Genomic DNA, 13108 nt, shown 5'->3' with positions numbered 1-13108 from the left:
GCTTCAAGGGCGAGAGAGGGTATAAGGATTTACAACTTTTTCCATTATAGGATAAACACACACACACACACACACACACACACACACACACACACATATATATATATATATATATATATATTGTTTTTTGAACTGCCCATTTTGGTATTTAAAAGCTAAAAAATGTCCACATTATCCTTAATTATTGTGCGTGAAAAATTAGTTAATAAAATGGGCAACTAAAATTCAATAAAACTTTGGTTAAAAAAATTTGATAATATATTATACAACCACTCGATTAAAGTAAAGTAATTTAATTTTGGCACAAAAAATTAATCGTTGTAGCTTATGTGATAATAGAAACGTACTTGGATTAAGGATCCTTGAATTAATTAAAAAGAAAATTTCATATGCTATCGTGGATTTAATTAATTGGATTGGATGAGTCAAAGTAATTTACTATTAATTAATTGTGATAGTTGGATTAAGATATCCTTAAGATTATAATCAAGCACATAAAGTCAAATGGTAAGGACTTTGAAAGTTAATCAAAAATAAATTACTTAAAGTGATGTCCCTCGAATTCAATACCTTATTTCCAGGATTTGAATTGGCTTTTGTTGTCTTTCTATGGCCTCCAAACTGCACTTTCTATCTTCAGATAATTAGGAAACCCACCAACAGTGGGCATCGAGTCCCTGAGATTTTAAAAGTTTGCAGGAGTGTAGTGGTAATTTTTCAAAAATTAATTTTTTTCCTAAAATAATCTATAATTTCATCTTTGATATTTCGTGAAATATATAATTTGGTTTCTATATTTTTAAAATCAAACAAGTTAGTCCTATTTTTAATCCATCAAGAAAATAGTCCTTATTTTTAATATACTGTTAACCCAAATTTCAATTGAAACAACTTAATTATTGTCATTTTGACGAAACCAATAATTTAATCTTTATATTTTTAAGATTAAACAAATTAATTCATTATTTTTTAAATTTTATATTTACATAGTTAATATATTTTATATTTAAATAATTATATATATGTTATATTTAAATATAAATATGATATATACATATATTATTTCGCAAATGTAATAAATATAATTTTTTATTAAAATATCATGTATGCATTGTATCCTAAATTATTACAATTAAATGTGCTAAAATATATGTATTCGTATTTATAATTTATAGATAAATCCATTAGATATATGTAAGTGTAATAAAACAAATTTACGATTAGAATGGTTAAAATAATTTTTTAATATATTTTTTTAAAAAAGTAGATTTTAAATAAACTGGATAAGGTTTTTTTTTTAATCGTAAGTCATTAATATATTTTAAGTTCAGTAATTTATAATATTAAATATTCATTTTATTTTTAAATTTATAAAATTTCATTTAATTTTTAACAAATTAATTTTATTTAAAAAATTAAGATGTTTATTTTTATCACTATAATTTATTTATAACAGATTGTTAATTTTTCCACTGTTAACTTATATTTATTTTATTTATATTATTTTTACAAATTATAATTTAATTAGATTTTCCTAAATTAAATTTCTTTGTCTGTTCCTACCCACCTAACACATATACATTCCGTAGTCCAGCAATTCAAGCAATCTTAAAATATATGTAATATTTCAATTAAATTTATCATTAAGTAAATTTTATTTAATTATTTTAATAATGTAATTGAAAATGAGAATACACTCCTGCTTAGAATATCCTTTATCGAGGTTGGATATATAAATGCATATTTAAGGACTTGAAGAGGAGTTGGATTCCTGAAATGGATAAGATAAATTGAGCTGACTATTTTAACAAATATTAGTATTGAACTTACCCACCCATTGCTTTCTATTTACATTACATGAATGATTAAGTACCCTTACGTTTATAAGACAATAATTAATCCTTAATTTAATGATAATTATTCCTAACTGAGATTTTCAAAATCAAGAGATCCTTAATATATATATATATATATATATATATATATATATATATATATATATATATATATATATATATATATATATATTATTGTTTTATCAAAAACAAAATTTGTTGGGTCTCTTAAGATTAGGGCCGCCACGCATTTGCATTTTATTTTTACTGATTTTATTTTGTCTTATTAATAATTCAAGGTCCCTGAATTATATTGAAAACTGATCACAGTGTTGATAGTTCAACAGAAGATTAAAAAAATGTTTACATATTTGTAACAAAACACATATAATTAAATCTCTAATTGCACCTAATCCAGAACATAAATTATATATACAGAAGAACCTGCGACATATTATATATAGTCTTACTTGGTCCTCTCTGCTTATTCAATCCATGATAACAGGTATGTCTCTTTACTTAATCCGTAAAGTATATGACATTAGGTAGCTACCTTAATTAGTCTTTGCTAATTTCCTCCTTAATTTGTTCACCACATTTTTTTTCATGGAAATAAAAAATATTTTATTAATTAGACATAAAGTTAAAATATATATATTATTATTATTTTGCATAAATGAAATTAATCATTCATATAAAAAATAACATAAAGAATTTGAAAAAACTGATAGTGTATCAGAGCATGTAGATTGACCAATAAGCATACTGTGTACTCCGCTCTTCGACTTTATAATCTTTTTATAACCTGTTAGAAAACCTTCAAATTTAAATCTCCTATCAAATGAAGCCTATGCACCTCAAAAACAAAATATTCTTATTACAAAAACACATAATAGCTTTATTGAATGAGAGAAAACACCACAATGATAGATTTAAGGTTTATTCACTCAAAAGTTATTAATAATGATAAATATGAGTAAATATGCCTAAAATTTTTAAACGGGCACTTTTCTGGAGTTATTAAAAAAAAAAAGAAAATAAAGGGAGAAGTTGCCAGAGGTGAAAATACCTTATCTGGAGTTATTAAAAAAAAAAAAAAAGATTTTAGTGGTTTACCTGCTTCAAGACGATCCAAATCAAACCTAATATGAATTTGGTAGTTCAACCCTTCAATGTGGCGTTGGACCAGACAATGACCATTTTTTGTGATTAATTAATATTGTAGATTATATATAAAATAAATTATATATACCTTTGAATATTTCCATTTTTAGTTTATCTTAATGTTTTTAATTGAGCTGGATGCACGGATAAAAACCAAACATGTATATGCATATATGCATTTTTTTATTATTAAATTTAAACTGCGAATACATCATTTCACCTTAATTTTTATTAAAAAAAGAATTATTTAACATTTCACCTTTAGTTACAACCCATTACCTTTAGTTACAACCCATTTAATAACTAAACTTTATAAAAATGTAAATAATTTAACCCTTAATATTTACACAATTAAGTCATTTGACATTTGATTTTATAAAATATTAGTTATTTAATCTTTATAATTGGTAACTTACATTCATTTTGTCGTATATAGTAATGATGACTTTACTAAGTTCATTGAAAAACATGGACAAATTAGGCTTAGTTAAATAATTAAAAAAATAATAAAAAAAAACGAACATGGACACAAAAGTGTCTAGTTCATCCCCTTGCACCTTTTGTTTTTAGCTTGCGAGAATTTGATGTTGTGTATTGTAATCCGCAAGTGCACGGGCCACAGTAGTATAGTTTTAAAAAAAAAAATGATATCGATCCCACAGGGAATTGTGCTTAAATTGGAAATAAAAGTATAAGCTAATTAGAATGACAAAATTTAAAGATGTTAAAAATGAAATTTGAAATTAAAATTTGTATTTGAAGAATTTAAGCTAAATCAAACAATTAACTAAATTAATTAAACTAGATTACCAAGATTTAAATTGAAATTTCTATTTATGAAATTGGGAGGAATTAAATCTAAATTCAATAAAAATTAAAGTGATTCTAGAGAATGGATTTTCAATATTGTTTGCATGTGGTTTATCCCTAATTTAGCCAAACACATGAGAATTGCAATTTTGAGGGAAATCAATTCTTAAATTTTTGAAACCTTTTTCAAGCATCTCAAAGTTAGTTTTCATTAAATCAAACCCTGTTTTCACGGTATTTCAAACCTAACAAAAACCCAATTAATGCTCTAATTGATTTTGGAAAGTCCCCTTGATCCTCTTAGCTTATCTCTAACACCAAGAAAATAAAGTTTATTGCAAGATTATCTATCCCTAATATTCACTTTTCAATCCATCTATTAAGGATTAAAGCTTAACTTAATGAGGGCCCATTCATCAAGCAAGGCAACAAGCTCACAAGCAATAAATCAAAATGTAACAACCTCATTTAAATGGCTAAATCAGTTCAAAACCACAATACAAAACAATATTTACAAACCCATCTCTAGAATCTCAAATAACTACTCACAAATCATAGTTTCTAAACAAACCCAAATGTATAAGTGAAGAAATAATGGAAATGTAAGCTAAGGAGTAGAAAAACCCAGAAAAATGCAGATGAAGCTGCTGCAGAAAAGTGCAGAATGAGCTCCTGCTGCTGCTGAAAAAATGAATCCCGTGCTCCCTCCTTCTCTCTTTCTTTTCTTGCCAAAAATTGCCTCCCTTCCTCTTTGTGGAAAGAAAATGATAAAGGAGGCTTTATATGGGTTAGGGATCTGCCCTAGAATGGGTAAAAAGGGGGAAGGTTCCAGAGAAAGTGAGGTAAAAAGTCAGAGTAATGCAAATGCCACGTCAGCCATTTCCAGTAAAAACGACATAAGCTGGATCGGTTGTGTCGCGGGTTGTGTTGCGGGTTGTGTAGCTCTCGGCCTGAATATCTGACGATCGACACAAACTGCGACATAAGCTAGTTCGGTTGTGCTGCAGGTTGTGCAACAATCTGCCTGAATATCTGACGATTCGACACAACCTGCGACATGAGCTAAATCGGTTGTGCTGCAGGTTGTGTCGCTCTCGGCCATTTTTTTACTCAACTTCAAAAATTTTTGCAATTCAACTCTAATCTCCTCCAAATGGCTACTCTGATCAAAATACATCAAATTTCTCCAAATTTAACCTACAAAACAAATAAATTCTAGAAATTAAACTAAGAAGTGTGAAAATTGTAAAGTTGACTAAATATGTGCTAATATCTATAGTAATAGCTATGAACAAGGGTAAATTATGTGTAAAAATTACACCTAAATGATGATATTAAATGCATGCATCAAATTCCCCCATACTCAAACTCTTGCTTGTCCCCAAGCAAAAATTTCATTGAAACTCATTTGGAAGGGAATAGAATCAGTCTTTGAAAATACAAAATTCACTAATCCAAACTACCAACTTACCTCTAGCCACCAACATTCCAAATTCCCACCAGCAAAAGCACAAAGAATGAAGCAAGCACTCTCAACAATTACAGAATAGCTAAGAATTAACTAATCAACCCAAGCAACAAATACCAACCAACTACAAGAGTCAATTGTGCCAAAACAAACCTAAATGAAATAGATAGCCAATGTGTCTCAAATAGATGGTAAGTAATGTATGGAAGATTATATTGCCAAACCCATATGCAAGCATAAAAGATCTAACTCTACTAATGTAACAAGCATTTTTCAAAGAATCATTAGGTCTTTTTAAGGGTTGTAATGGGGTCAAATAGGGTAAAATTGTGGTTAACAAAGAAAGGGAATAAGGTAAACAAAATATGAGAATAATATTAATCATGAAACTCAAAGTGCATCCATTTTTTTTTTATCAAGAGGAAAGAAATTCACAATGAATCTCAAGTGCTATCACAATAAAGAGACTACTTTTACAATATATATATATATATATATATATATATATATTTTTTATTTTGTATGCGTCCCTATTTCATGTCACACCCAAAATTACTTTTGGGAAATTTTGGTGACCTTTTTTTTTTTATCAACTTTTCACAATTACTCTAGCACTTTTCAAGATGTTTCAATCCTCCATGTTTTTTTTTTTATAATTTTTTATGCACTTAATTGCTAAAATATTATTCTCATAAATAGGTGGTAGTGTTTAGGTTTAATGGCTAGGTAAATGATTTGGGTTCCAAAGAAATTAGGGAATTAAGGTTCAAGGGGGTTTGCAAGGGTTGAAATGAAATTAAGGTAGGTTAAGGCTAAATATGAGGTTTAAAATATGAAGGAATGCCTAAGTCATATTCTTATCAAATGCAAGTTAAAAATTTCGCTTTGAAAGATCTAGGACGCTTGTTCTAGCAATGGTGAGATGACAATGACCATTTTCTTCCTTAAAGGCTTATCCAGACACTCAAAAACTCAAAATAACTAATCAGAATCTGCATACCTAGATAGATATATTAATTTTCAGCTATTAAGTAAGAGAAAGAATAATGCTTAAGACTTTGTACCCAGCTGGAACTTTCATTCCACTAACCATCTAAAGGCAAGTTGGATTGCTTGAATAAGTGGCTTATGGACTTCAAAGACTGGTTTAAAAATTCAAAAAAAAATTTAAATGAACAAATGAAATGCATGAATGTATAAATGTATAGTCAACCTATATGTAACTAAGTATGTATAACTAAGTGTATGAAGCTATATGCAGTGTATATAGGTGAATATGTACAAGTATGAAGTAATGAGTGTGTCGCTATATGCAAATGAAAAAGGAAAAAGTAATTTTTGCAAAAAATTTACCCTCTCCCCCATACTCAGAATGAACATTGTCCTCAATGTTAAAAGAGTGCAAGGAATGGGATAATTGGGTTATATGTGCAGAAAATGGGTAGCTCATGTGTGCATAAAGAATTATTACCCTGTTGCATAAGCGATAGCACAACTTGTGTTGAAAGGGACACAAGCTGAGATGAGAATTGTTACCTCATTGAAGTGCAGCCAATTTAATTAGATAAAATTTGGACAGCTGCTGCGCTCATTGCAAAAGAAACAGTGCAATGGAATCCATTAAATCAATTAAACTAAAAAATTTGGAATAGGGAAGTTAAGCGCAAAAATATAACCATGAAGTGTAAATTCCGAAGGAGCATATCAAAGCAAGTGAGCAATGTACTAAAGATATAAAAGAAAAATGTATTTTATGAGGAACTAAAAAAAAACTGAATAAGTAAATGGTTCAAGTAAAGGAAAAACAACACAAGCAAAATATTAACTAAATAAGTTCAAAATACTAATTAATTAAGCAACGAAATTAAAGACATGAAATGTAAATGGAGAATAAAAGCTGGTCAGTCAGGTATGAGAACTCCTTTGCCCTTGCCATCTTGTGGAGGTTGTGGTGCTTTTGGTGGTTGCTGTGGAGAGATGATGCTCAAAATCAGTGCCTGGTTTGTTTCGATCTTCTCCAGCTTAGCTCGTATGACTTTCAACTCGTCTTGCATTTCAGCACTTCTATCCAAATATATGTCAGCTAAATCTCGTAATGTCTGAAAAGAGACATCCGTCATTTGCCGAAAAGAATAGATCTCATCACTCAGATTCTCCATGAATGTCAGAAGAGTTGCTATGGATGGTCCAGAAGCTGTTGATGAAGCAGGTTGGACAGCTGGTGGAGCCTGGCGTGAAGGATGTGTAAAAGGCTACTCAAATGGTCGCTTAGATGCTGAGGAGGAGCTAATTGCAATGGGAGAACCAGGTGGTGGTTTTGTTAGTGCAGGATTCTCATACAGCTTGGTAACCTCATTTTTGATACAAAATTTTTGGTTGGCCAAATGAGGTCCATCCAAAAATAGCAAACCAGTTGGAAGAGCAGGACACTTGTGAATTTGAGGATTAAAGCCAAAATAATGTGCAATGGGTGTGACCAAACCTCCAAACACAATGTTACCAGTACCCCTAGTAGTCTGGCGGATCACATGACGGCAAAAATAATAACCAGGGGAAGCCCTTTTGCCAGTTTTTGCACACCACAAAAAGAATAGATCATACTGTGACATTGTGCCAACACTAGTTCCTCTTCCTAAAATTGTATTTGCAATTAGTCGCTGAAGCAATCTCAAGGCATGATTCTCAATCTTGGAGGCCTTACTGTGCCCCGGTTTGAAGGTACCTGCTGAAGGTGCAATTTGCTGCCAAAATTCATACCCATTATAGTCCCTTTGGCTAGCAGGTATTTTGAACAGACCATCAGGTGGAAAGCCAAATATATGGTGAAAATTATCCATAGACAGCACCTTATCTTGACCAAGGCATCTAAAATTGATTGTCAAGTCATTATCCAATGCAATTTTATGCTCATTAGTGGACAGGGAGGCCATAAATTCCTGCACTAAAATGGGGTAGACCAGTTCCTGTTTATGTGCAAATCGCACCCAACCTAAAGCATCTAACAGAGTCTGCATTTCATCATATATCTTCAAGGATTTAAGTGTAGACACATCCAAATACCGAGTTTGGACCATTTGTCGAGCTACGACTCTTGCCTTATTTCTTTTCATGTCGGCAGTAGGTAATACCCAGTGTGTAGCAGTAGGCAAAGAGGAGGGAATTGCAAAGTTACCTTTAGATGTACCGGGACGCTTGACCGCCGACTTTGGGATGCCACGTCGGACAGCAGGTGCGGCAGGCATCGGAGGCGGGATTGGGGGTTGTTGTGTGGCCGGTTCGGGTCGCTTCCTCTTGACGCCGCCCGTTGATTTGTGTGGCTTAATGCTTTTCGCCTTTTTCTTCTTGTATGTGGCGATCGGGGCGTCACCAGAATTGGCCGGCGATGGGTCAGCATGCATTGGCGGGGTGGTTTGGGGCTGCGGCGGCTGTGAGGAGTGGGGAGGTGAGTTTTCGAAGGATAGTGGGGAGTCGGGCATGGCGAAATGGAGGGGCGTGATCGGAAAAGGAAGAGAATGCAGAGAAGTAATGATGGTTTGGATGGGGGTTATGGAGGTGACGGTGAGGATGAAGATTACGGCGAAGAGAGAGGGCTGTGTCGGGGGCGATGTCGAGAGGAAGAAGGAGGGTTATGGGTTTACGGGTTATGGGCTTGGGGTATGGGGTTTAATCGGTTGGGCTATGGGTTTTAGGTTTGGTTTTGGGCTTGGGCTTATGGGGTTTAATCGGTTGGGCTATGGGTTTTAGGTTTGGTTTCGGGCTTGGGCTTATGGGGTAGCTACTGGCCCATTCTGGTGAAGCAAGTTTTTATCCTGCAAAACAAATAGGCGACACAAGTTAGAACATAAGGATAGGGGGGTTATGTCGCAGGTTGTGCAACAATCTGCCCAAAAATGTGCCCAGCGAACATAAGCGGTGACACAAGCAAACCCGGTTATGTCACAGGTTGTGCAACCTGCTGCCCAAATTTGACCAGATTTCATAGCACCTAAAAAAATTGAAACAAATTAGATTTCAAATGATTAAACCTTCATAACATGAATTCTAATTGTTCAATTTGTCATGTTCATCAAATACTCATAAAAAATAATTTTTCAAAGCACCAATTCACACATCCAAATAGTTTTCCTTTTAAACCAAGATGTCAAAATTTGGAAAAACTTTCTCTTAAAATTAACCAAAAGGGCAATGAATCCAGCAATATGCACCAGCAAATACTCAACAATAGAAAGATGAAAATGGTAAGTGAACAAATTTAAAACTAAAATTTAAAGCTAAAATTTAAAGCTAAAACTAAAGCAAAATTTTTAATGCTCATTTGCTTGCAATGCATTGCATCCCATCTGCACAAGGAAATTAGAACAATGTTAAACTCTGAATAAGGAGTATAGAAAAACTTAAAACAAATATATATATAAAGGAAATAAGGAATCAATGAAAAATTTTGAGTTATGCATAAAAATGCTAAGTTTAGGTCTTTAGCTTGACCATACTCACTCAAGATGTTTATGGAGAATGAGAGAGATAGCAAGTTGCTATCTTCTCAATTGGCTCACCAACTGAATAGTGCCTCAACCTTTGCCCATTTACCTTGAAATTACCGGATTTTTCACCAAAGATTTCCACAGCACCATGAGGGAAAACTTTTATAATTTTGAATGGACCGGACCACCTTGATTTTAATTTTCCTGGAAAAAATTTCAACCTTGAATTGAATAAGAGAACCAAATCTCCTTCTTTAAAGTCCTTTTTCTTGATATGCTTATCATGCCATTTTTTAGTTCTTTCTTTATAGATCCTAGCATTTTCATAAGCATCAAGTCTCAATTCTTCTAATTCATCAAGTTGCAAAAGTCTTTTGTGTCCAGCAGCTTGTAAATCAAAATTGATTGCTCTAATGGCCCAATAAGCTTTATGTTCTAACTCTACGGGCAAGTGGCATGATTTCCCAAAAACTAACCTATAAGGTGTAGTTCCTATGGGGGTTTTAAATGCTGTTCTATATGCCCAAAGAGTGTCATCTAATTTAAGGGACCAATCTTTTCTGGACTTATTGACAGTTTTCTCCAAGATTTGCTTGATTTCTCTATTTGTGATTTCTACTTGGCCATTTGTTTGAGGGTGATATGGTGTGGCAATCCTATGCCTTACCCCATACTTTCTCATCAATTTTTCAAATTGGTGGTTGCAAAAATGGGTACCACCATCACTGATTATGGCACGTGGGGCACCAAATCTGGTTAAAACAAATTTTTTCAGAAATTTTACCACAACTTTTGCATCATTGGTAGGTGTAGCAATAGCTTCTACCCATTTAGATACATAGTCCACTCCTACCAAGATATATTTATTCCCATAAGAAGATGGAAATGGCCCCATGAAATCAATTCCCCACACATCAAATAATTCAACTTCTAATATGGACTGTTGGGGCATCTCATCTCTCTTGGAAATGTTGCCTACCCTTTGACACCTATCACACTTGCTTACAAAGTCTCTCACATGTTTAAACATTTTAGGCCAATAGAAACCTGATGTCAAGACATTTTCAACAGTTTTTGAGACACTAAAATGACCACCATATTCAGAGGAATGACAATGGTAAATAACATCATTTATTTCTTCCTCCGGTATACATCTCCTAATTATTCCATCATTACATCTCCTAAACAAAAGAGGTTCTTCCCAAGAATAAAATTTAACATCATGCAAGAATCTTTTCTTTTGCTGCCAAGATAAATCAGGTGGCAAGACACCACAAGACCAGAAATTCACAATATCGGCAAACCAAGGAAGTGAAGATTTCAACACATACAACTGCTCATTCATGAAAAACTCATCAATTGGCACAATTTCATCATATCTATTTTCAGTTTTTATCCTAGAAAGGTGATCAGCCACCACATTCTCAACACCTTTTTTATCTCTTATTTCCAAATCAAATTCTTGAAGTAACAAAATCCATCTAATCAACCTAGATTTAGCTTCTTTCTTGCTCATTAGATACCTTATTGCTGCATGATCAGTGAAAACTATTACCTTTGAGTTGACCAAATAAGAACGAAATTTATTGAGTGCAAATACCACCGCAAGGAACTCCTTTTTAGTTATAGCGTAATTGACTTGAGCTTCATCAAGGGTTCAGCTTGCATAGTAAATGGCATAAGGTTTTCTATCTTTTCGCTGGCCAAGGATAGCTCCAACAGCAAACTCGCTTGCATCACACATGATTTCGAACGGCAAAGTCCAATCCGGGGGTTGCATGATAGGAGCTATTGTTAATGCCGTCTTCAACCTGCAAAAAGCAACCATACAATCTTGATTAAAATCAAATTTAGCATCATGATTCAAAAGATTTGTTAAGGGTTTAGCAAGTTTAGAAAAATCCTGAATAAATCGCCGGTAAAACCCAGCATGTCCAAGAAAACTCCGCACTCCTTTGACAGTGGTTGGAGGGGGCATTTTTTCAATAATTTCTATTTTGGCTCTATCCACTTCAATTCACCTATTTGAGATCAAATGCCCTAAAACGATCCCCTCTTGGACCATAAAGTGGCATTTCTCCCAATTCAACACCAGATCATTATCAGCACATCTCTGCAAAATTTTAGACAAATTAGTCAAGCATGAATCAAAATTAGTGCCATATATTGAAAAGTCATCCATGAAGACCTCCATAATTTGTTCAATAAAATCAGAAAAAATAGCCATCATGCACCTTTGAAAGGTTCCAGGCGCATTACACAATCCGAATGGCATCCTTCGATAGGCAAAGGTGCCATAGGGACAGGTAAAGGTAGTTTTTTCTTGGTCATCAGGATGTATTGGAGTTTGAAAGAAACCAGAATATCCATCTAAGTAACAAAAGAAAGAATGCTTGGCTAATCTCTCTAACATTTGATCCATAAAAGGAAGGGGAAAATGGTCTTTTCTTGTAGCATTGTTCAACTTCCTATAGTCTATGCACATTCTCCAACTGTAATGATTCTAGTGGGTATCAATTCATTATTCTCATTTTTAACAACTGTCACCCCACCTTTTTTTGGTACAACATGCACAGGACTAACCCACTCACTGTCAGAAATGGGGTAAATAATTCTAGCAGCTAGTAACTTTAGGATTTCCTTTTTCACAACATCCTTCATTGTAGGATTCAATCTTCTTTGGTGTTCAATGGAGGGTTTACTATTTGGCTCAAGGAAAATCCTATGCATACAAACTGTTGGACTAATTCTCTTTATATCATCAATTCCATAACCCAAAACTCTTCTATATTCTCTCAAAACTCTCAACAATTTTTCATTCTCAATATCAGTCAAAGATGCATTAATTATAACAGGATATGTTTCATTTGGTCCAAGAAAAGCATACCTGAGGTTGGAAGGAAGAGGTTTAAGATCTACCTTTGGGGCATCCACTACCTTTAATGATGGTGGTTTGATCTCCAAATTTTGCACTCCTTCAAGTTGAAAAATTGTGGCTTCAGGATTTGGTGGAGAACTCTCCAAGTGTTGTGCAAAAGCAGCTATGTTATGATTATCATCATCAATGCTCCCACCATGGACTAAGTAATTTTCAAGTGGGTCTTGTGGATAGCTTTTTCTAAAATGCTCTTGAACAATCTCATCAATAATGTCTACCCATAAACAAGACTCAACTTCTTCATGTTTGCTTTTCATGGCAGGATTGATGTTGAATATCATTTGATCATCTCCCACTCTAAGTGTCAATTTCTCACCCTTTACATCAATTAATGCACCAGCTATTGCCAAAAAGGGTCTTCCCAATAAGATAGGAACTTTTGTGTCTTCTTCCATATCCAAAATGACAAAGT

This window comes from Hevea brasiliensis, chromosome 5, assembly GCF_030052815.1.
Source record: "Hevea brasiliensis isolate MT/VB/25A 57/8 chromosome 5, ASM3005281v1, whole genome shotgun sequence".
NCBI lineage: Eukaryota > Viridiplantae > Streptophyta > Magnoliopsida > Malpighiales > Euphorbiaceae > Hevea > Hevea brasiliensis.
Note: the sequence above shows the minus strand (reverse complement) of the source record.